This window comes from Balaenoptera borealis (genome assembly GCF_965194805.1).
Source record: "Balaenoptera borealis genome assembly, chromosome: 1".
In the NCBI taxonomy this organism is placed as follows: Eukaryota; Metazoa; Chordata; class Mammalia; order Artiodactyla; family Balaenopteridae; genus Balaenoptera; species Balaenoptera borealis.
Window position 1 is genome coordinate 131,621,679 of NC_138860.1, and position 25,813 is coordinate 131,647,491.

The following is a 25,813-nucleotide window of genomic DNA, read 5'->3' on the forward strand; positions in this document are numbered from 1 at the left end:
ATTCTAAGAGAGCTAGAAGTGGCATGATGGCCCGGTGCCAAGTTTCAGTAGGGTAGCTGTCTTTGGATCCTCAGTGCTTCTTAATAGAGCCTGGAATATCTCAGATGCTTAAAACTAAGTTTATGGAATTGAAGTTAGTGTTTCCATCATGTTCATTACCTTATCTTATTTTTGCATTGGTATTAATTGGTGCCTAACTAACATTTGTGGGAATTGTGACTAAACTGAATCAAATTTGATAGTTATACTTAACTTCTGGCCTTTAAACTCCTTTCACAGTTTCCTGATTCTGATTCATTATTACCCTTTTACCACTGATTTTTAGTATATGTGTTTCTTTAGTACACCTGAAATCCTATGTGGAATTAGACTAATTCCCTCAAACAAATTAACTTTCAGGTAGTATTCTTTCAGGTAAAGCTTAATTTCCATATCATCTCTGTTAAATAATAGCATTGCAAAATTAATAATATTTCATGGTTTCATGCATCTTTTGTGTTCTAATAAGGGGACATATTTTCTGTAGGCATGAGTCTCCTGTTTGTCTCTGATACAAAGGAACCAGGAAATAAGTTTTAATGGCTTGGCCACTACCACTCATAGTAGGCTGTATTATCACCTCTGTGACTCTCACAGTCCTCTTGGACACACTCATGGGTAAAGTGTATGTAGAATTCTCTCAGCATTTCAGGATCTGAAGAGACTACCTGAGCAAATAATCACTTTCTGCAGTGTAGTGCAATTTATGTAGATTATGGACATTTTCTAATTTTCTTTTTTCAAGCTCTGATTTTTATCCTTTTTGTCTGTCATCCACTTTGTTATGCTCCTTTGCAGCTTTGAACCATATAGTATCTAATTTGTGAAGCAGAGAAAACAGGTGGCCTATTTGAATTGTGGCTTTGAAGTCAGGTCTGGTGAGAAAGAAGGAAGCCTAACAACTGCTGTGGAAGGAGACTTGGATTAGGAGAAACCAGTTCAGACAAGAAATGTATGTGCAAAGCAGTCATTAAGCAGGTGTCTAAAACTGTCTTCCCATTAAGAGATAGTTTGTTCTTATTTGCAATGTATATAAGCATGTATTGTCAAGGGAGTCACGTTTCAAAGCAATTAAGTCTTTGAATTAGTATTCATTTATTTGTTCATTCACTCAACAAATATTTATCTAGTACCTACTGTATGCTAGTCACTGTTCTAACACCTGGGAATACCACACAAACTTAACACAAAACAAACATATCTGCATCAATGAAGCTTTTACTCCAGTGCAAGGAGCAGAAAACATATATATCAGTAATGATAAAGGTTACAAAGCAGAATTAGAGGATGGAATCTGTGGCTACCATTTTAGATACAGTGGTCAGAGAAGTTCATTGCCTTTCATATATAACTGGGAAGAAAGGTCTAAATCTAGTCTTTTCTACTTTCCAATGAATACTGATATAATTTTTGTTAATAATTCTTAAAGATTTTTTGAAAAGTGCTAATGTCACTTCCCTTATTATGTATTAGCTTTCTGGGGACACTCACCATTCAGGTTTTGTAGATAGCCTGGTATAAAGTATTCTATTTTCCCAGTAGTCCATAGAGTTTGCAATTCAGTGGCTGGCTAACCGTGGAGAAGATGGCAGGGACAGTGTTCCTGGGAGGAAATAGATGGAAAGGTGAAAAAAACTCAGGACTAATTTGACAAGGACTTTAAACTAGGGAAAGAGACCTGGTCTTTTAGTGCACCTTAATCCCTTATGTGTTGCGATGCATTCCCTTCCTCTCCCTTTCAGAAATCCTGTCGTAAAATGAGAAGATCCAATAACTGGAACAGACCTATGGTCTTCTTGGTTTTCAGTGTCTTAGAGATGTGGGACTGAAGAAAAAGAGCATTTTTGTCAGGTGCATTGGGTCAGTTTGTGGTCTTATAATTCCAGATTGGGACTGGAACTCATATTCTAATAGAGATGTTATTATGCAAGCTACTGAGAGTGGGTAATAATATTTGCCCACTTTTAAATTTATCTTCATGATTTTATATAATTTTAAATATTCTAGAATATATATACACACACACACACACACACACACACGCACGCACACATTCTCTTTGGGTCCCCAAGAGTTAAAAAAAAATAGTGAAGACTAACTTGGAAAACTACTTTAAACCACCATACATCATATTATTTATATGGTGAGAAGGAATACCAGATTCCAAACAAACGACTTAACAATGCAGAGAATCCCACCTATTAAGTTGGAAACTGCTTTAGAGTGAATCTTCTGAAGAGAATTCTACTAAGCTCTTTAAGAATGTTGTGAGACTTAATTACCCACAAAGCTCACAAAAGTACAATATCATTCTGTACAGAAGGAAGAAATGAGAAAATGACTTAATAATTCCCCCCATACAAGTTAAAATGATAGGCTATCATATAGCTGCTCCCTTACTTTTTTTCCCTTCTAAAATTTGTTTAAAACTGTAATCTTAGGGATAAAATATCTCATAAAAAGTTTAATATCATGAGTTATTTTGTAGAAAGGAAATTAATTCACATATATTACCAAATGAAAGTCCCAAATGGTAAAGCTCTTTCTGGAAAAGGTTATTTGTAATGACCAAATTCGTCACTGCTTGGAATCTTGTAAAGGTCACAATAGAAGGTTTTCACTTGTTTTAAATAAAATTCTATATTTTAAAAATAAATATGCTTTTCTTCCATTTCATAGAAATATCAACACTATTTGTACTATAATTTACTTTTTGAGCTTCTGACATTTACCCAGCTGACTGTCTTTGGAGAACAATCTCTTGACTGAGAAACACTCTAGGTAAGAAAACTGTCAATTACAAATTGCTTTTTGATGCATTGCAAAGTGCCAGAACTCTTCAAATTTGAAAAACGACCTTGTTAACTACTTTTGTGTCCACTACCTCTACCTTAAATTTTAAACAGCCTTTGTATAAATGCAGAGTAATGTAACTAACAAAGATATCATCTTTGATAGTCAACAAAAAGAAAAATTGTGCTACATACGTAACAGTAGAGTATTTCTAAGTTCACAAAATGTTGAATCAGATTTCAAATATTCTGAAAACCTTGGTATTATAGGCTTATCCTATTATCTTGAGGGAAATATACTTTCTTCATAAGATGAATCATTGAAATCATGAATTGAAATAGTATGATTGTTTACATATATAATTTGAATTAATAGTGAAATTGATATTATTTTTAATGATAGAACAAGGCTGAATATATAAATTATTGTTTTGTGCTTTTGTATTTATTTTGAATACATATTTTAATACATATACTACATCTAGTCTCCAAAAGTAAAGTAAATATCTTCCAAGAGTAATTCAAAGGAATAGTTAAAAAGAAAAAAGAAGCTAGGGCTTCTCTGGTGGCGCAGTGGCTGAGAATCTGCCTGCCAATGCAGGGGACACGGGTTCGAGCCCTGGTCCGGGAAGATCCCACATGCCGCGGAGCAACTAGGCCCGTGAGCCACAACTACTGAGCCTGTGCGTCTGGAGCCTGTGCTCCGCAACAAGAGAGGCCGCGATAGTGAGAGGCCCACGCACCGCGATGAAGAGTGGCCCCAGCTTGCCGCAACTAGAGAAAGCCCTCGCACAGAAACGAAGACCCAACAGAGCCAAAAATAAATTAATTAATTAATTAAAAAGAAAAAAGAAGCTAATGTACACAAATTGTTTGTCAAAGATGAATGGTTTTACTAATGTAATTGACAACATTGTAAATTATATATTTACAAATGTATGGTATAACACACAAATCTAATTAATGCATTTAGTATCATATACATTCATCAAATTTTTATTGTATCATAAACTTGTACCTCCAGTGTAATGTCTTCAAAATATTATATATTTTATAATTAAGCTCATAACTTTTGCTAAAAAAGAATTTCCTTTCTCAGTGAAATTCAATGTAAGCTCTGAAATGAATAATATATAAGTATTTTTATATTGACACAACAATCCTCTCCAAAGCAAAGAAACAACAATTAAATTCTTCTAATTATGGCTAAAGCTGAATTTAAAGAGTTGCTTGGATTTAACCAAATAAGAATTTATGTCTTAAAATGTGTATCTTGCAAGACTTTTATGTTTTGTTTTGGGATAAAATAAAATATTATTCAATATATTTCATTTTTATAGAGCTGAGATAAATAAGATTTTTCTGGATGTCCATGTCCAAGAGAGTAAATATATCATAAGTTTTTGTGGTATAATAAATGCTAATATTGAAGAGATTTTGATGTAGATATATCTATATCATCTATATCTATCTATCTATATAAATACCTGTTAGGATATATGGGAGATATAGGAAAAAGTATATATATATATATATATATATATATATATATATATATATATATAACCCATACAAACATGGGTATTTGTGTATTCCAGAGAGACTGAATGCATTATCATCAGTTATTTTATCGTCAAATAAATGTTTCACTTCAACTCTATGATAGTTCCCGAAATACATGTGTTACTTCAGAACGTATTTTAAATATGATTTTATAAGTCACTATTGGCTTATATAATGAATGCAGATATTCATTTATATCTTCATTAATGTATTCATTCAAAAATATTATGTTCGGTTTTAAACTCTGGGTTATAATTTCAAATAGGACAACTGTTCTGTCCTCTAGGAGGTCATAATCTCATTGTGGCAAGCAAGGAAACAGGCAATTTAGATACAGTATAAGAGGTGATATAAAGAAGATAAAGTTAGAGGAGTATATCAGAGAGGCAGCTGTGGGGTTTAAAGGAGGCTTCCAAGAATGTATGATGTAAGTCAGAAAGAGAAAAACAAATACCGTATGCTAACACATATATATGGAATCTAAAAAAAAAATAATAATAATAATAATGGTTCGGAAGAACGAAGGGGCAGGACAGGAATAAAGATGCAGACTTAGAGAATGGACTTAAGGACACGGGGAGGGGGAAGGGTAAGCTGGGACGAAGTGAGAGAGTGGCATGGACATATATACACTACTAAATGTAAAATAGATAGCTAGTGGGAAGCAGCCACATAGCACAGGGAGATCAGCTCAGTGCTTTGTGACCACCTAGAGGGGTGGGATAGGGAGGGTGGGATGGAGATGCAAGAGGGAGGAGATATGGGGATATATGTATATGTATAGCTGATTCACTTCGTTATAAAGCAGAAACTAACACATCATTGTAAAGCAATTATACTCCAATAAAGATGTTAAAAAAAAAAAAGAATGTATGACTTCTAAACTAGATAGTAAGGGATTGGCAGGAATGGGCAAAGCAGATGGTAGTTGGTATTGAAGTAGGCAAAAGTGGTGTTGACATGCAACATTAATAGTTTTGCAATGAAAAGGCAGGTCAAACACAAACAGGTATGGCATTTGCACATTTGCAATTCCCTAATTTCCAGAATATTCCTTATTAACAGCTAACCACCAAGTCTAAAGTTTTCATCTAAATAGGAATAGACTTTAGGCAAAAATTTCCATGTCTCGACTGCCATGATTTCTGCAGACTCCTGAATTGGCTTGTTGGTTTCTCTTTGAACGAGTGAAACTTTTCTTAGCTCATTTTGTGTTTCACTTGCTAATTCCAGTGAAGAAATTTTCAACTACAATAAGATACTAAAATTAAAAAAAATTCAGATTGTGATTCAAATAACACAAATTCTCAAAATCAAGATATTGCTTTGTAAGGGGGATTACATTTTGGTACCATTGCCAGCTGCAAGTTGAAAATCAGAATTTCTCTTTCTTTGGACCTATATATATATAATATATTGCTATACATAATTCTATATATTGCATACTGTTTCAGAGCACATGATTATTGAAGTCAGATACCTGTCATGTGTTGCAATGTTGTGATATCTCCTTTCATCTGTTTGTTCTTCCTTGTTATTTCCCTGAACTTTTGCTAGCATAGAGGGCATCCTTATTAGAATGTTCATCAAAGAGAGGTTTCAACACTGCCTATGTTAATAAAATCATCAAGCATTCCTTTATAGGCATGACAGGGAGAGTGTTCATCTATCATGAGTGTTTCATTAAGTGGCACAAGGCCAGAAGCTCTAGGAACAATGCCAGATTTTTTTTTTAAATGAGTTTTCGGTAGCATGGAGTTCCCCTCATTTCAAGATCTATGCAATATGTGGAGTTACTTGTTTCTGTGTCCTCACAGTGCACCTTGCCACACAATATACAGGAACTTTGATTAGGATTTTTTGTATCTCTGCCCTGAAAGGATAAAATAACTCAGAAAAATATTCTGTATCCTATCCCAGTCATCCAAAAATGTGCAAAGAGAAAAAGAATCCCCGAAGTTCCAGTTAAACACATTTTACAAGGTACTTTATGTGAGTTCATCTTTTTTTCTATTATAATTTCATTTTTAAGCAAATGTTCACAGGCATTTTTGTAAAATTAACCAACCAAAGCGGTTATTGCTGACCAGTTTCATCAAAATCTCTCTCGAATTATATCAGGAAACCTATTCAAATATCTATGTACCACCTAATGGTAGAGCTACCTGAGTTGCACAGTAAGAATAATACTATTTTGAAACAGATAAAGCAAATTGCCTGTCTCCCTTCTCTTAGGAATGATGTTAAGCACATCTATAACACTTTAGAGAATGCTTTTGGGCTGAAATGAATCAAATGTGTCCTTCTCCAGTCACTGATGGAAAAATCGACCATAGTGGACCCTCAAGTGATGCCCACAGTAATTTCCCCATCAAGTTTACCTTAAATAACAAGATTGCCTCTCCCTGATACTGCATGTTGCACATTGTTTTGGATGTACTCTGGAAGTAGCAGCCCTGTTGTTCTGGAGACAAATCCTCAACCTAGGGGTATCCTGATAGAAAGCTGGTATTTGAGTGGTAATCCTTCCATTGACAGAGCAGCTGCCAGCACACTCGGGGACAAAAGCTTTGTTCTTGAAACTATTAATAAATGTCACAAATATCTACTACGGGTAAGCTTGGAAAGTTGCCAGTAACAAGTGTTTCATTTGCCTGTGGAGTCAGTAATTAGCCGGGGCAGCATAAAGTTATTTTTGTCCCCACCCAACACCAATCTCTGTCTCTACCACCAACGCTAAAATTCTCTATGAAGCTTCCAAGTTAGAAATCAGACTAATGCTTTTGTCTTAGTCTTTGACATTTACACTGCCAGATTAGGAAGGAGATATCAACAAGGTGGCTGGGTAGGACAGCATCCTTGAAACCAAAGATCCCAATAAACAAAAGACTCCATATGCCATTTATCATAGGAATGAGTAAAAGACAAAGAAGGAGAGGGGCTGAGTTTCAATTTTGGCTCATGCAGTTAACTTAAATATACGTAACATAGTCAGTGATTTAGGGTGCATGCATTTAATCATATATTGTAATAAATTGTAATAATTTGTCATTCTCACCATTTTGTAATTAAAGTGTTTAGCTTTCTCTTTAGACAGTTTTCAGAATTGAGATTTCTTTGTTTATTAATTCAATTAGCAACTAAGTATTGAGTCTCTACTGTTTATCTATGCATGATCCACTCCTCAGGGATGGGGCCCATGTGTCTTTAATCTCTGTGTCTGTAACTCCAACCTAAGGGACTGGCACATCACACCAGATAGATAAGTATTTGGCAAGTGAATTTGGTATGCCAGGGGCCAGCAGATACTAAATTAAAGAAAATTTCGTCCTCAAAGTATATACATTTTTGCCACAAGTCAGACAAGCAAATTGATGCTTATAGTTATAAAGTCTTGTGACTGAGGTTTACTGCAAAGTGCTCTGGGTTCCTAAAAGAAACTGGAGCATCAGGAGTTGGCATCCTGCAGGAGGTGATATTTTAACTGTACTATATTCAGTTTAATTTGGAAAATGCTTTGAAAACTAAGCAGGAATTAGGTGAAGAAAGGGAGAGGCTTTCTCCTGTAGTACAAACACCGTATGAATGACCAGAGAAAGGAACAATATAAAGCATTTGGGAAAGGTAGGCAGTTCCATTGCCTGGAGGGAGAGTTTGTGTGTGTGTGCGTGTGTGTGTGTGTGTGTGTGTGTGTGTGTGTGTGTGTGTGTGTGTGTTTCTATAAATGGCTTTAACTAAAGCTAGAATGAGAGACAGGTTCTATCTGGATCATGAAGGTCCAGGGTTTTTAACTGAAGACATTGGACTTACTTTTGAATGCTAGGGGAGAAATCAAAGAACTTGAACAAAGAAAAAGACACAATCTGCTTAGCATGTAGAAAGACCATTCTGCCTGCAAGGAGGAGTAGAGCTTAGATATAGCCAGACTGCAGGCAGAAAGACTAATCAGGAGATTGTTACTTTATAATTAGATAAGAAGTAAAGTGCTTTTTGCTCATCGTTCATTTTAATTGTTTAATATAATTTCATTGATGTTTGTATTAAAATATTTATTAGAAAATCAACCTGGCAAATATTTTAGAATTTCCTGGAACCCCATCCTGTGATAATAAGTTCCTTTTTAATTAGTGGGAATCAACATTCATTTTTGTTTAATAAAAAGGCAATATTATATTTTCAAACTTTAATTAGAAATAGTGATTAATATAGAATGTACAATTTGGATATTAGATATCCTGGACTAGGTAAAATTTGTAAACTTAACCAGAGCCCTGCCATACTTCTGAATTTTCTTCCAAAGCAAATGTAAAGTGTTTCTTTCAAATTTCTCTCATCAGTGACTTTAATTAGTGATTAGTGGTTATTGCTTGTGGTTTTTGCATCTCCTCTATTAATAAGAGATCACAAACTAATGATTACTTCAAAATGTGCTAAAATGAATCATCCTTAAAAAATAAATTTTTTGTTACTGTTTTATGCATGCTGCTCTCAAAAACAAGATGTGGGGTAAGCCAGGAAAATGAATAATGTTATATTGAACTTTTATAACCATTTTTTTCCTAGGGAGTGGGACAAATATATTCATCAAAACCACACTCCAAAAGTGTAACAGTACTAGCTATTTCATTCAAAGAACTTGGAGTTTAATATAATGTAAAATGTAAATGATTAGTCAATTCATGTCAGTCTAAAAGGGACAACAAAGTGACATTTCAATTTAAACAGAAACTGCTACAGCCAACCTTAATCAGATGTTCTAATAAATGAGCTGAAGGACATTATTGCAAATTTCTTAATCCAAAAGAAAACCAATTGTCATGGCTCTTGTCCAAATACCACACAAAACAGTATGGAAATAATCATGAACAGAGTTGAATTGAATATCAATATGTTGTTCTAAGTTACAGATTCTACTCTATTTTTGTTTTCTTTCAAATAGCATTCAATCATTCAAATATATATAAATATATATTATAGATCATATATAAATATATTTGAATATATATGATATATATCACTTAATATATGATATATATATCACTTAATACAATACAATAACTACTTGTAGAACTCTTACTAAGGGCAAGGTGTATAGTATATTTTGATGAGTGACGTATACTAAAAGAGGATTTCATCATGTATTCATTTATTCATTGACCAAATATTTATTGAACTACTATTATCTATTAGGCTTTGTTCTAGATATTGGGGATTTATTTTCAAGAAAAGAAAGACCATGTAACTGCCCTTGGGAAGGAAGAGAGATATTAATCTAATAATCTCGCTATCAGAGAAAAATTGACAATTCTGCTAAGTGGTGTGAATGAGAGATATGCCATATGTGAGGGGGTCTTCTAGTCAGAAAGGTCAGGACAATCTTCCTTGACAAAGTTCTATTTTAGCTGACATTTGAAGGATGAGTTGTACTTAAGTTAAAGGGAGAAGAGGAGAGCATCTAGGAAAAAAGAAATGGCATGTGTAAATTACCAGTAGTTGGAGAAATCATGATGATCACTATGAACCAAAATGAGGCCTGAGTGATTGAAGTGAAGAAAGCCTAGCGTGGGACGATCCCAAAGGGAAACGACTGAAGAATTTTAATCAGGAGTGGAGAATTTGGAGGAGAGGGCCTGGAAAGACAATTTCAGATTCTGATTATTTAAATCTCTCTCTAGCTACAGTGTGGAACATAGACTGGCTAAGACTCAGAGTAGTAGGTCTAGCCCAGGGGAGAAATCTGAGGCAGAGATGAGCATTGATGGTGATTACCCCTCTGAGTGTGGTTGAGATTACCTAGGAAGAGAATATGAAGTGAGAGAGGAGAATGTTTTGGATTGAACCTTGAGGAACTCTAAATTTAATGGCTAGGTAAAGGAGGGTGAGACGACAAACGAGACAGGGAAGGAGCAGCCAGAGGGTTACGAGAAAACTAGGAGAAATCATGTCATGGAAATGAAGGGAAGGAAAGTGTTTTAAGACAGTGGTTAATTGGCTCAAATACTACAAAGATATGAAATAAGTACTTTAAACATATCCATTATCTTTATCAACATGAAATCATTAGTCACACTGGTGAAAATTACTTCATGGAATCATGATGATTGAAGGCATGTTAGCATGAGTATGGCAGTGAGTAGGAACAAAAGAAATTGCGAACTTGGGTATAGTTCACTATCTGACCTTCTGGCTATAAAGGAGAGGAGAGGTGAGCCTGTAACTGGAGAGGAATGAAAGGGAGAATAAAGCTTGGATTTGGGTTTTTCTTTGTTTGTTTAACTAATTAAATAAAGTTGACTATGTTTAAGATCTCTGGGGCAATGAGAAGAAGTTGAATGTATGAGAGAAAGGATAGAATTGTCAGAGAAGGATAAAGTACTTTTGACTATAGGAATAGATGGGATCCACAGCCAGGTGGGGAGATTTTCTTCAGACTGGCACACGCAGAACAATTCTTTACTAGTAAAATGGGATGCATGTAGGTGGATCAGGGAGACTATCTGGTGGTTTCTACTTTTTTTTTTCCACAGAGCAGAAGATAAGGCACAGGGAAGATGTATTGATTCATTCAAAGTTGGGCTTAAAATAAAGAAATAAGCTCTAGGGGGTATGAATAATATTAAGAGTGCCATGAAGTTCAAGTTAATAAAGAGAAAGGCGAGTTGTAAAGACTGATGCAAAGTAGAGGGGTCAGGAAAAGGAAGAAAGGAGGTGACTATATTGCTGAATAGTTGTAGTGAGAGTACATGAATAAGTACTCTGAAAGGAGAAAGATAACAAGAAACTTACAGTTTGTAAACAGAAATTTATCCTAAGAAATAAGGCAATACTTCCAGAGTTCAAGGCAGGAAAAAAATCTGCAAAAGTTAGTGCAGCATTTATGGAGTTGAAAGATTAGACATATGGTTTCTTTATTTTATGTTTTTAATTTTAATTTATTTTTTTATACAGCAGGTTCTTATTAGTTATCTATTTTATACATATTAGTATATATATGTCAATCCCAATATCCTAATTCATCCCACCACCACCCCCACTCTCGATTTCTCCCCTTGGTGTCCATACGTTTGTACTCTACATCTGTGTCTCTGTTTCTGCCTTGCAAACTGGTTCATCTGTACCATTTTTCTAGATTCCACATATATGTGTTAACATACGATATTTGTTTTTCTCTTTCTGACTTACTTCACTCTGTATGACAGTCTCAAGGTCCATCCACCTCTCTACAAATGACCCAATTTCATTCCTTTTTATGGCTGAGTAATATTCCATTGTATATATGTACCACATCTTCTTTATCCATTTGTCTGTCAGTGGGCATTTAGGTTGCTTCCATGACCTGGCTATTGTAAATAGTGCTGCAATGAACATTGGGCTGCATGTGTCTTTTTGAATTATGGTTTTCTTTGGGTATATGCCCAGGAGTGGGATTGCTGGGTCATATGGCGATTCTATTTTTAGTTTTTTAAGGAACCTCCATACTGTTCTCCATCGTGGTTGTATCAGTTTACATTCCCACCAACAGTGCAAGAGGGTTCCCTTTTCTCCACACCCTCTCCAGCACTAATTGTTTGTAGACTTTCTGATGATGCCCATTCTAACTGGTGTGAGATGATACCTCATTGTAGTTTTGATTTGCATTTCTCTAATAATTAGTGATGTTGAGCATCTTTTCATGTGTCTCTTGGCCATCTGTATGTCTTCTTTGGAGAAATGTCTATTTAGGTCTTCTGCCCATTTTCTGATTGGGTTGTTTGGGTTTTTTTTGTTTTTTTTTTTTAAATATTTTTACTTTTTAAAAAAAAATTTATTTATTTATTTTTGGCTGTGTTGGGTCTTCGTTTCTGTGCGAGGGCTTTCTCCAATTGCGGCGAGCGGGGGCCACTCTTCATCGCGGTGCGCGGGCCTCTCACTATCGCGGCCTCTCTCGTTGCGGAGCACAGGCTCCAGACGCGCGGGCCCAGCAGTTGTGGCTCACGGACCCAGTTGCTCCACGGCATGTGGGATCCTCTCAGACCAGGGCTCGAACCCGTGTCCCCTGCACTGGCAGGCAGATTCTCAACCACTGCGCCACCAGGGAAGCCCTGTTTGTTTTTTTTAATACTGAGCTGCATGAGCTGTTTATATATTTTGGAGATTAATTCTTTTGGACACATGGTACTTTAATAGGTGGCAATAATGCTTGAGATAAGGGTTAAGGTGTGTTGTTGGAGGTCAGGAAAATTCCAGTGAAGGGAGGCCCAGGAATGAAGGAACAATGACAGATTTTCATATAGAATGATGATCAGTTCAATTTAGCTAAAGCAGAGGACATACGAAGGGAGCAGTAAAATAAAGTTTGGAAAGGTAGGTTGAGATGCAGATTGGAGAGGGCTTGCAAAAAAGCTAAGAAGTCAATGTAAATATTTCATTATAAAATCTTCCATTGTAAAAAGCAAAGGCAGCAGAGATTTCCAAACATATGTGAACAACAAGTAGATCAAAACTAGAATGTATCTAGCCAGATATTTTCTGGATTAAAAATGGCCATCTGCAGGTCTGCCAATGAAAATATGATCAAGTGCCACAATAAAAATATCAACACAGCTACACTTTGCTTCATTAAACACTGAGAGCATTGACAAGTGAACCAAAATATTGGCCTTTTCCAAATGGCATGTTGTGTAATTTATGAAGCAAAAATCTGAAATTTGATCTTTAATGAAAAATCATATATATGAGGCATCTTCTAGTTTTAATAATTTTTGTTACAAATCACAGAATGAGGGGCTGCTTTTGAAATTGAAAACTGATGTCTTCAATGTAAATTTAACCATGGATATTCTAAAAGTCCTGGATCAGTGATTCTATTTCTCGTTTTCACATCTAGAAGGTATTGAAAATATTTTTGTTAGGGCCTGCCCCTTCTGGCTCCCAGGCTAGAAAAGAGAGTTGATGCCGGCCGCAGTGAGGAGTTCTGGAGGCACTGGCTGCTAGCGGTTCCGAGAAGTGCCTGCCGCTGGTGGCCTTTTTGCAGACGTATTGCTGTCACTGAACACTGGCCCATTGGAAAGCACTAGAGAAGCTCAGCCATCAGTATGTCCAAGTACAAACTGATTATGTTAAGACATGGAGAGCGTGCTTGGAATAAAGAGAACCATTTTTGTAGCTGGGTGGATCAAAAACTTAAGAGTGAAAGAATGGAAGAAGCTCAGAACTGTGGGAAGCAACTCAAAGTGCTAAACTTTGAGTTTGATCTTGTGTTCACATCCATCCTGAACCGGTCCATCCTCACAGCCTGGCTGATCCTGGAAGAGCTGGGGCAGGAGTGGGTTTCCGTGGAAAGCTCCTGGTTTCTCGATGAGCGTCACTATGGAGGCTTGATCGGTCTCAACAGGGAGCAAATGGCTTTGAATCCGGCGAGGAATAAGTGAGGCTGTGGAGAAGGAGCTACAATGTGACCCCACCGCCCATAGAGGAGTCCCATCCTTACTACCACGAAATCTACGACTGGAGGTACAAAGTGTGCAACATTCCTTTGGATCAGCTGCCACGATCCGAGAGCTTAAAGGATGTTCTGGAGAGACTCCTTCCTTATTGGAACGAAAGGATGGCTCCTGAAATATTAAGTGGTAAAACCATTCTGATGTCTGCTCATGGAAATAGCAGCCGGGCAATCCTGAAACATCTGGAAGGTATCTCAGATGAAGATATTATCAACATTACTCGTCCTACTGGAGTCCCCATTCTCCTGGAACTGGACGAGAACCTGCATGCTGTTGGACCTCACCAGTTCCTGGGCAACCAAGAGGCTATCCATGCAGCCATTAAGAAAGTAGAGGATCAAGGAAAAGTGAAATGCGATGACAAATAAAATCTTTCCCACGTGCTGGCTAGGAATAGCTGCAGAAGGAGTGACATGTAGTGCGTAATGGGTGCTGATCTCCCACCCCCCCGCTGATTTTTCCAGATCTAGGCTGTGGGGTGGAGTTTGCTTAAGTAACTAGGTAACTTATGTTGGCTCAGATAAAGGCTTTAGGATGCCTTGAGTACTAATGCCATAAGTCTTATGCTTTAGCCCCTGCCGGCCCCGTTTGAATTAGTCACTAAGTTAGTCACCAGTGGGGCTTAATCAATGTCTTCAGTTTCCGAGACTGGAGAGCAACAAGTGAAGTTCAAGTTCAAGGTATTCCTCATTCAATAAATCAGTATAGAGTGACCACTGACAGGCACTACTTACTCCAATAAGTAGTTCATGTTTATATTTACTGAGACTTTCTAAGATGATAATAAAGGATGTTAGATAACACACTATACTTAAGTATTTATTACTAGTCTTCTCCTCTAGGGAAAGAGATGCTTTGATAGGTTAAGACCAGAGGCCCATTAAATGGGAGGGTCACCGATGGATTCCTCCAAGACAGCCAACAACAAACACCAAGGCCCTTTGCCTCATGACATTTGGTGGAATTCCTCTCTGGCTGCTAGAATTAGCAGCATATGGACAACTATAGCTGTTCATGTTCTCTTTTTGTTTTGTTTTTGTTTTTTAAACTTTAATCTTGGGGTCTTTAAAATTAATTTAAAAATAAGTTCTGTGACTGAAAATGGTGCCCATCCCAAGTATTTCCATATGATTCATAAATATTAAGTATAGGATTCTGAATTAGTCTCTGCTCTTATCTTCCTATAACACAAAGAGTTGTACTTATTTCAACACATAGACATGCCTAATTCTCTAAAAATTGAAGGCCGGGTCAGCAGGAAGGTAGAATATAGTGGGTGTAATTTTATTCACTTGAACAGGGGAAATGGTATATTCACATTTGTCACATACATTTGTTCTTTATCTGCTGAGGGTAAAACATTATGGTACGTAGTCTATAGTATTCAGGGTAGGCCACAGACAGAATTGACTGCTTATCAGTCTTGATATAGGATGCTTTTAGATGCTGGAGATAGGTAAGGCATCATTTCTTTAAGCTACTGCCTTATTTCAAAGCAAGTGACATATATTTCAACGATAAAATCATGTAAACAATTTACAACTATAATAGCTGTTACAGATATCACCAGTTTTTCACAGTTTTCCATTGGTGGATTGGTTTATTTGTATCCATTTTATAGTAAAACTGTCATTAGAAGGAAACTAATTCTAAAACCCTTGCTACTGCTTGGTCTCCATTGATCCTTAAATCAAGACTTAGAGCATCGGCTGATGAAGATGGCTGAAAAGAAGAAATGAACCTGGTTTGCTCACAGCTGGTCGCATCTGTGATGCATAAGGACATGGAATGTGGATGCTTGCCGTTCCTGACAAACTACTGGCTTCTCTGCGGTAGTCCTTCTTTTCACAGTCCTGTTGCCTAACCAAATAACACTCTTTATAATTCAGAGATCAGGGCCAAGAATACAGCTACCAGATCTTCCTAGAATTCCAAACCTATGGCTAAGCTTCAACTCAGACCATTTTTGAACAGCTTCATCTCTGGTATTGACATCTGAATTTTCCAGCCCAAGAGGTGACCATGTCTTAACACAGCTCAAGATCCTAGAGTTGGATTCTTCCCTTGTCCCTCATCTAGATATCCACCTCCAGAGGACACCTGGCAGCACGATGTGCTCCTGCACACAAAGTTGTGCTCACGCCCAGTCACTTTGGAATATTACAGACTTCCTAAGAGAGAGAGAATTTTTGCTGACACTTTCTGGTACAATTTGGTTTTATTGTTTTTGAGATCTTGGCTGAAATAAATGAAGAGATATTTATGAAAAGAAAAAAAAGAAAAAATTTTTGTTGAACCCAAGTTCCTGTGCGCAGGGCACAGTGAGGCCAGAGTTCGGAGCAGAGAAAGGTTTATTGCAAGGGCCAAGCAAGGAGAATGGGTGGCTCATGCTCAAAAGACCAGGACTCCCAATGACTTTCAGACAAGGGTTTTTAAAGACAGAGTTAGGGGAGAGGATCTTAGGATACATGATGAAGTCCTGGACCTTCTGATTGGTTGGTGGTGAGGTTCAGGGATTATGTTTCCATAAACTCAACATTCTGGTTCCAACCAGTCCAGGGTCTAGTGCTTGTGGTCAGCATGTACTCACCATCCTCCACCTGAGTGGGGATCTTAGTTTCTATAGAACAACTCAAAGATATGCATCAGATTGTTATCTGCATCCCTTCAGGAGGAACTAGGAGTCCTGTGACTCTATTGTCCTAATCATCAACTGTTTGAATCTGCTCTTTGGAACTCTGGGAAGGCCTGGGAGACTAAAGCCTTCTCTTTTTTTTTTTTTTTTTTTTTGCTACAAACAAGAAACCAGGGACATGGAGAGGCTTTTGTACCCAAGAGGGACCCATAGGGTCCTGCACAGTTTCAATATGAAATGGTGAAGAGGCTAAAAATAATTCCAAAGTCTTTCAGATTTTGTCCTTAATCTGGATGTAAGGAGAGAGAAAAAGATGTAAGTTGCAAGTGAGAGCAGGAAACTGCTACTTTTGTTTTCTCTGGCAAAATGCTTCTGGAAAAAGAAATTGAAACCAAGATTAAAATGAGTCCTTGATAATCCCGATTTGACCATTTCTGGTAGGTTACAGAAGATGAATTGGCAGAGTAAATGGAAGCCATGGTTTTGTCTTGTTTTGTTTTGTTTTTTTCTATGTATCCAGAGAAAGCCATTTTATCTACGTTTGGGAAGACATTGAAGGTCATTCCTCTGCTCTTATCATGTGATAATGGAAGGTGAATCTATCTACATTCCATTCCCTTTCATCTGAAATAGGTTCTCTTTAAATAGTCATTTAAGCAGGACCATGCTGTAATATCATTAAAAAGAAATCCATTTCCTATTTATGATCAATGTATTATTTATAGAGATATCCCAGTATACACTAAAGCATAGGACTTTAACTTTTGTAAAATGTAGAATCCATGATCAAATTTATCTTTGCATTGTTTTTGCATAAAATATTTACTTAGTAAATTAAAATATGTAAAACTATTTGGAATATAAAACCTACTTAAGAGAAGAAACTTCCTTCTAGCAGCTTAGAATGATCATGATCATTTACTTATAAACAGAAAAAGTGCTTAATTCAAATGATCTGTATACACGCAGTGAAGTAAGTCTGAAGTACCTTAAATTAGCAACACTAATCTCTTAAAAATGTTCTAGAGTTTACACATTTTGTGAATTCACTTTGGCTTTACTTCCAAATTAAATTATTTGGTTCAGTTTTACTGTATCCTACAGTAAGAAAAAAACTTATTCACCAAAATTGATTTCAAAATTCTGTTATTCTCTTGACACTGCTTGTAAAATGACAGCTTTGAAATTATCATTCCAGATAAAGTAATACTCAGTGATGATCTTAATTTAATAATTGTACAAACAAAGCCTATTAAATAAATGCTTGAGATCATTTTATTCCTTTGAAAAACACACAAATTTAATAGATTGAAAATCAAAGCTGGAGTTTAATGAAGGAAGCCATTTAGATGTAAACACTAGCTTGATACTGATGTCTGGGGATCTGAGCAGTCTATAATGCAAAGCCAAGAAAACTCTGAAAACCACATGGTTGTCAGTGGCCTGGAGGAACTAAAATAGTACAGAAACTTGACAAAGAACCCTGCTGCTCAGAGCTGTCAGTGGAGAAAATGGGAAACCACCTTATCTTACAGCACTATCAAACTTCTCAAACATGTCCTCATGTTGACCAGTTATCTCTGACAGGTAGAAGGAGAAAAAATGTAAAATCTCATTGCCAATTTCACAAAAATATAACTATTCAGAAAATGATTAATAATCTGAACTCATTTAACCACTGGGCATGTTTACTTCTGAATAGACCAAGGAATTATGTTCACATCTTCAGCATATGGAAGTTCCTGTCAGAATAAAGCAATTACCACACTACACTTTTTAAAAGCCTGCTTTGGGCTACAAAAAAAAAAAAAAAAAAAAAAAAAAAAAATTAGTTGACAGAGAAAGAGGCATTAAAAACCAAACATACTGAGATTTCTTTGAAAATTTATTTAATTTAAAACAAAATGTTAAAAGAAATTATCTACTTTGCATTTTAGATACTCTGGGAAAATTCAGTCATTTAAAATGTCATGAGCATAAGAAATTCTTTAAAATATTTGTCAATTATTTTCCACTTCGTTTCTTTTGTTGGCTTCCAGAGTTGCCTTGCTTTGTAAAACACAGTTCTACTTTGAATGCTGCGGAAGACCCCTTCTGATCGACAAAAAGGAGGTGAAGTGGGGGAAAGACTTAAATCAGAAAATTGTGGAAGAGATATTTCTGTATGTAACGCTGAGAGATTAAGATCATTAGAACACATACATACAAATTATATCAGTCACTTATGCAGAGCACAGCCTTTATATCATCTTCTGTATATGAACATATACATTTTTTCTTAAATTATCTTGAAGACTAATGCATACACACAACACATAAACATGTTGAAAGTGGGATTCCAATGATGTTCTTGATTAAAATATAACTTTATTCTATACTATAATTAGGATATTTTACTTTTCAACACAGAGCCTTACTTGACCAACCAGACAACTAATGCTAGAAAGAAAGTCTCAGAGTTCTTGGTTATTACAGAGAGAGAGATAGAGCATTTGCTTAAAATAAAATGGGAAGGTTGAAGGTGTTTGAGGAAGGAGAGTCAGTGTTTCTTTTCTGCCTTCATAGCTCTCTACCAAAGGGGAAACTGAAAAATATCACACCATCATCCCTTCCTATCTCTCCAACCTCAGCTTACATCACTCTTTCCCAGGGCCACAAAGCGCCAGCCAGATTTTCCTTCTGTGCTTTCTTTCTGTTTTCGGACAGGACATGTTTTTCCCCAGTTCAGGGGTTTGGAAGACTAATCTTTCCATCATGAAAAACTCTTCTACCAGCCTTTACAATTCAGGTGTCAGCAAAAATATCTCCCCATAAGGGAGGCATTATAGAGTTTATAAAGTCTCCCCTCTACTCCAGGCCTTTCTATATCATTACCCTATTTTAAGGTTTTTTTTATAACGGTATGCCTGACAGATAGTAGGTGTTCAATACATATTTTTTTTCAGTGAATAAATAGCCTTTAACACTATCTTCTGTTCTCTGAATCCTTATTTAATTACTCAGGTTTTTTCTGCCTTTCTTTCTAGACCCAATGGAATATAAGCCACATAAAAACCAAGATCTGCTTCAAACTTTTCACTCATAACTCTAGCACCTAGGATAGCTCCTGGTCCATAGAACATTACCAATACATATCTGATGAATACATAAACTAAATATGTAAGAATGCTTGTCCATTTCACAATGATTTTGCTAATTTTAAAATGATACCAGCCAGCTTAAAATAATCATGTGATTTTCCTCAAAGACGATGTAGTTTTTCAGCTGCATGGATCATTCAGGACTGGGAAATTACCAAGTGAGTAAGACAAAGAGAGGGAGGCAAGTGAGCTCATGGTATTTGCACTGGACTGATTATAATTACTTGAATTTGGGATGTCAAGAGAGAAGGGGCTGTGGTAGAAAGTGAGAGATAAATGTGATTAATGTACTGGCAAGGTCAATGTAACCAAAGAATCGTGTTGTTAAAGGTAATTAAACCGGTGAGCTAAAAGAATAGAAAAATGTGGTTGGAGAGGGAAATATTTGAAATAAAGAACTCAGAAGTGGTACAATTTCTGCTAATGATAAGGTCTGAACATAGCCTGCCTCATAGGAAGTGAAAGACTGAAATAAGTGGAAGAGATGTTCACTGGAGGTAAAGAAGTAAAGGAATCAAGAGTATAAGAACTTGGATGTTTCGCTTACTAAATATTGAAGTCATTAGAACGGAGATAAGAGTAAGGATGCAGAAAAAGACTATAATTTAAAAATTAAATTCTTCAGTTAATGAGAGGAATGGATGAGAGGTCAGAATAAAAGGGCAAAGAGGAAGGGTAGTGAGCAACTGAGGTGCATGGCATGAGCTTCAAAAGGATAAGGCATTTGCTGCCATTATTATTTTGATTTTCCTGTCTGTATACTTCTTAAAGGGGGTGAAATATTTTGGAAGTTGCAACTGGGAGCAAGGATGACAAATTACTTGTCACACTGACTTGAAATATAAGAGCTAGAAAATTAGAACAAAAAATAAAACAAAAGACAGCCTCCACAGAAAGGACAGCAGTAGAAATGGAGCCAGATGAAGAGAATATCTGAGAGGAGATGGTGGAGGTAAGGTTGCGGTGGTACCTAACAGCTTGAGGATTGTTTTACCACACATTCTTGGGTGGAGATAAACCAATTTGCTTTATTTACAAAAGCATTAAACACAGAATAGAAACTCAGTGGCCATCAGTATTCTTAGTGCCCTCAAATCTAGGAATTACAAGTCATCAACTGGGAAATAATTGGTATCACTGAATCAAAAGTTAGTTGCTCTGTTCTTTGTTGGCTACTTATCTATATCCCACTCAAAGCAAAGAATACTGTCAGGCACACAGCCGGGCCTCAATAAGCATTTGTTCAATGAATAAATACCATTTACCATTATCTGCTATTTCTTGATTACTTATTCCTTTACTTTCAAATACCACTGGAGGGGAAAAATGCACGTTTTCCCAACTAGTTCCAAAATATTGTTTTTCAGCTCTTTTCATACGCCAATAACTCCTTCTCATGTAACAGATGCTGTTTCTGCTTTGTGATAAGCTATGCCTAATTTTGCTAAAATTTCTATCCATCATCAATTCTAAAAGCCTCATGGCATCTTGTGACATTTGGAGATCAATTGTTACTAGAGTCAATTACAAAAAGCTTTGTTTTAATGGACCTATAATTGATATTGGTATTTTCTATTTTTAGAATTTACTCGGAATATCCAGATCATTGTTTTCAGTCACAGTACATAGAAAACTCTATATTTAGTCTCAGAAAACTGTTTAAATGACTCTCTTTTCAAAGAAAATTTTCTTTAAAGTTTTGAAAATCTGAAAATTGAGAACAATGGACTTTCGTTGAGTACAAATGGGAAAAATTCGACTCAATTTATTTCTAATGCTTTCTCATAAAAGTCTTACTTCTCATTGAAATAAGCTTTAACAATGACAGTCCACATCATTATTTAACATGTTTTTGTGAGTCTTTGAGACAACTGACCTCATGGAGGTCAGTTTGGGTTATGAACCCAAAGGGGTTCATAAAATGATTCCTTGAATTATATTTGTTGCACAGGGGTAAATTACACCCAAAGTATAATCATTCATAGGTCTTGTTACGGTATGAAATCCTAGTCTCTGTTAAGAATTAAGCAGTATTTTTTATATTTAGAGTATTCATATTTACTAAATGCAAAATTTCTGTTAGGATTTAGAAGCAACACGGTATAGTGAAAAAGAGAAGTAATAAGGTTTGAATACTGAGTACATTATTTCGTTCTTTTTATCAAGTATTTTTAACCGCCGGACACTACCCAAAAAGGGTAGTGTCACAAGGTGGAAAAATGGAGACACAGTTTCTGCCATGAGGAATTTACAGTTTCTGCCATGAGGAATTTACAGTTTCTTAAAAGATACAAGTAGCAAAGAGCAATTGTGGTATGATAAATTATATGGGACATGTTAGGGTTGCCAAACTGAATATAAGCTTCCCAGTTAAATTCTAATTTCAGATAAGCAATGAATAATTTTGTAGTATAAGGATGTCCCCAATATTGCATGGGAGATAAACTTAACAGGCAATCTGTGGAAAATGGATCCAAGCTAAACTTCCTATAGAAGGAAGCCTTCACCGAAGATATGCCATCCAAGTAGGGAAGGAGTTAGACAATTGATGATGAGAATTGTAGGTAGAAAGAACAGCATATGCAAAGACCAGAAGGTAAAGAAGAGTAGAGTGCATTTGGAGGAGTATAGTAAGTTCAGTGAGGTAGCAAGGAGAATGGTGAGACAGCAGATTAGAGAGTTAAGCTGGGGCCCTATCAGGCATGGACAAATAACTATGGTAAGGACTTTTAAATTTATCTATATTTAACTTTTTTCTGATTTGTTTTCTTGAAATATCATCTGGCTTATAGTGTGTAGTGTAAGTTTAATTTTGGAGGGTCAGAGAACATTTTGGAGTCAACATATACAATATACTGAGAAATGATTGTGTAAACAGGAGAGATGGCAACAGTGTAAGAGCAGAGGAATCAGTAAGGAGAGAATGGAGTAAATTCAGGATTTATTTAAGAGTTATCAATAGGATCTTGTAATTGATCATATGAGGGAAATAAAGTAACGGGAAGAGTTAGGGATAATACCTAACTTTCTAATTTATCATATAGGAGTATTAAGGTTGAATTCTCTAAGGCAGGGAATGTAGTATGAAAAATATGCTGGGGAGCCATGGCATTGTGATGTGGGGAGGTTTGTAAGGTATGATGGGCATTTGCAACACCCAAGAGGAGATTTCTAATAGTAATTGTTTATATGTCAGTGAAGCTCAGATGAGAGATCTGGACTTCAAAATAGATTGGGTACTGCTAGTTAGTAAATAAATGTTACTCAAAGTGTGGTTTCAGATGACCTGCATCAAAATCACCATGGGTTCATGTTACAATTCTTGAGCCCCAACCAGACCTCCCAAATCTAAATTTATCACAAGCACCCAGATGATTCTTACACAGTGAAGTTTGAAAATCCCTGATAGAGATTATGGATGAAGGGGTGTACCTGGATAGTATCACCCAAGGACGGTACAGTGTAACAAGAGCACATAGTTCAGAATAATAGAGAATATTATCAAAGGAAATCGAGTCCCTGGAGAAACTTGAAGGAACTACCAGAATAATCATAAAACCAGATGAGGATGGTGTCAGGGAAACCAAGGTTATAGTGTTTCAGATTTAGATGTTCCAAATGAAATCTTTTAAAATACACAGTACTGAAAGTTTGCTTTTTACTTAGGCTGTATGCTACATGCTTCAGAGACTGGTTGTTTAAATTCTAAATTTCCAGTACCTAGCACATAAGATGTAGTCACAATTTTTTGTTTAATGAATGCATGAAAGTATTCAAGCCATAGTAATGACAAATTGTACTATTTGCCATAAATAATATTCTTCCAGATGGAATCTCTTCTGAGGGAGGAGATACATTATAAAAATATAACTTTGTAAAATTTTCTATTAAATATGTGAGGTAAATATTGTTTTTTAACTTTAAATTTTGTTCACATGTAAATATTTTCTTATAAAAATGGTTCTTTTACATATACATATTTGGACTTAGATTCTCATAACATTTGAACTGGCAAAAATTGTCATGCTTTCTTATTAAAATGGAACTATCTCTTTAACTATTATTCAGTACAAGAAATCATTTAATAAGATGCTAATATGACTCTTTTACAATGATTTATCTCCACTCTGATTTTCTCTGTGTTATAAATCTCTATATTGGAGATGAGTGTAGCAGCTTTTCAGGTATACATTAGATGAGTTGGCATACATAACCCAGGGTTTTATATTTTAAAACACTCTTACCAGGATTCATTTTTTGAAGAATAAAAAAAAGAAATAAAAGAAAAAGGCATAAAATGGCTCTACATATTATATCTCTGTCAGTATATTAATGTGCTTAGCTTTTCAGCATCCTCTATTTCAATTTTGATTTGGTCACTCAGTGCTGTTTAATTCATCACTTCTATTTTAAAATTCCACACACCTTTCCAATGCCCACTGAAAGTTTAATTTTTATTTATCTTCATTATTCAGCACATAAAATTGTATCACAAAACAATGAAGTAAATAGAAGGAGGTTATAAAAATATTGCAGTAAATATTCTAGATATCACAAGAAAAAGATCTCCTGTGTTGGGAAGGAATATTCATGTAAATGAAACTTCCCTATATATATATTTCCTATATATATTTCAGTCAAAAGAAATGACTTATTTTGCCCCTCAGGTGGAAAGTCTGAATCTGCATTTAAATGGAAAGACTTCTAATTCATATTTCAGCAACTGGAATCAACAGATAGAAATCAGTTGCCTTTAAAGTTATATTGAATTATACATATGTGAAGATTTAGATCTAATCAAATGCATTAGGTTAATTCTCTCAATGAAATATCTAGCCCATCTCTAATTTAATTATCAAATACCTGCTCCTAAGAATAAAGTAGTTTAAAATATTCATCTAGTAGTTCATTCTAATCTCATTTTTTAATATTTATTTTAGATTCCAGGGTACAAAGAAAAACAATGTATCATTAAAACAGCTCTATATGTGAGTCTTGATTTTGTATATTATTTTAATAATGCTGTTCACTGAAAAATCATCTTCTGAAAACCTGTAAAATAATAATGGAAAGCTACACATGAAAGGCCTCTTATAATAAGATGCCATTTCTGTTTATACTAATAATGTGCCTACTTCAAACTCAAACCAGCTGTCAGTCAATTTAGAAATTATTCCCAGCTCATATAACTTCCACAAGTATGGGACCTCTATGTGAGCTGGGATACTGTCTGTCTTGTTTACCACCTTATCTCTTGCACCAATGAGATAATTCAGCATTTTGTAAGCATTCCATAAAACAGAGTTTTGGATAAATTAATCAATTAAGTAATAGCTAGCTCATAATTTTCCAAGAAATCGAAACGTTGAAATAAACATTGACTCTAGTAACTCAAGATATATTAGAAATCAAAAGTAGAAGAAACCTTGGGAAAAATAGTTGGTTGACTGTGACTTGGGAAAAATAGTTGTGTGAGAGATTCTGTCTCTCACACAAGACTCAGAAGTGTCTTCATGGCAGGGGCTGCATTTTGTTAAACTCCATATTCCCCTCTTCTAGTACAAAAGGGTGAACACAACTATAGTGCTCAATATTTCCTGATTGAATCAGAGTGGGCATTAGTTACTGCCCCTTCTGAGCTCCCATTTTTATAACAACATTTTGTAATTATGCTTTCACAACCTTTGAGCCTACTGTTCCCCCTCCCTTTAATGCCCTCCTTCTGCTCTTCACTTGGTTAATGTTTAATCACTCCATGCCACCTCTGCATCCTTTGGCAGAGACAATATTCAAATGCTGTTCTTTCATAGGTGTAGACTTGTTGCCAGGAAGGGGATGCCCACTAAGCTTCCACAGTCCCCAGGCCCATTTGGATCCGTGTGAGGCAATGTAACACACTCACAACAATAGAATAGGAGCAGAATGATATGCCATTTCTTGGACAAAGTGGTTAAAAGTGGATGTGCCTCCCAACCCCAATCTTTCTTCCCTATCTGTAGGCTAAATTCAGAGGATCTGAGCTCTTAGGAAATTGCTGGGACACAAGAAGAAAAGGTGCTCATTTGGATGTGAACCACCCACCAATCAGAAAATACCATTTAGACTTTATGTGCTCAAGAAATAGGTGTTTGCTGTATAAAGTCATTACAAATTTTGTTTTTG

General features: G+C 35.9%; 1 pseudogene across 1 annotated transcript; it reads left to right on the top strand.

The window, feature by feature from the left end:
* Positions 1-9,407: 9,407 nt before the first annotated feature.
* LOC309612834 (bisphosphoglycerate mutase pseudogene) lies at positions 9,408-17,867 on the top strand (annotated as a pseudogene). Its single transcript has one exon. The product of its transcript is annotated as a bisphosphoglycerate mutase pseudogene (transcript).
* Positions 17,868-25,813: the final 7,946 nt, after the last annotated feature.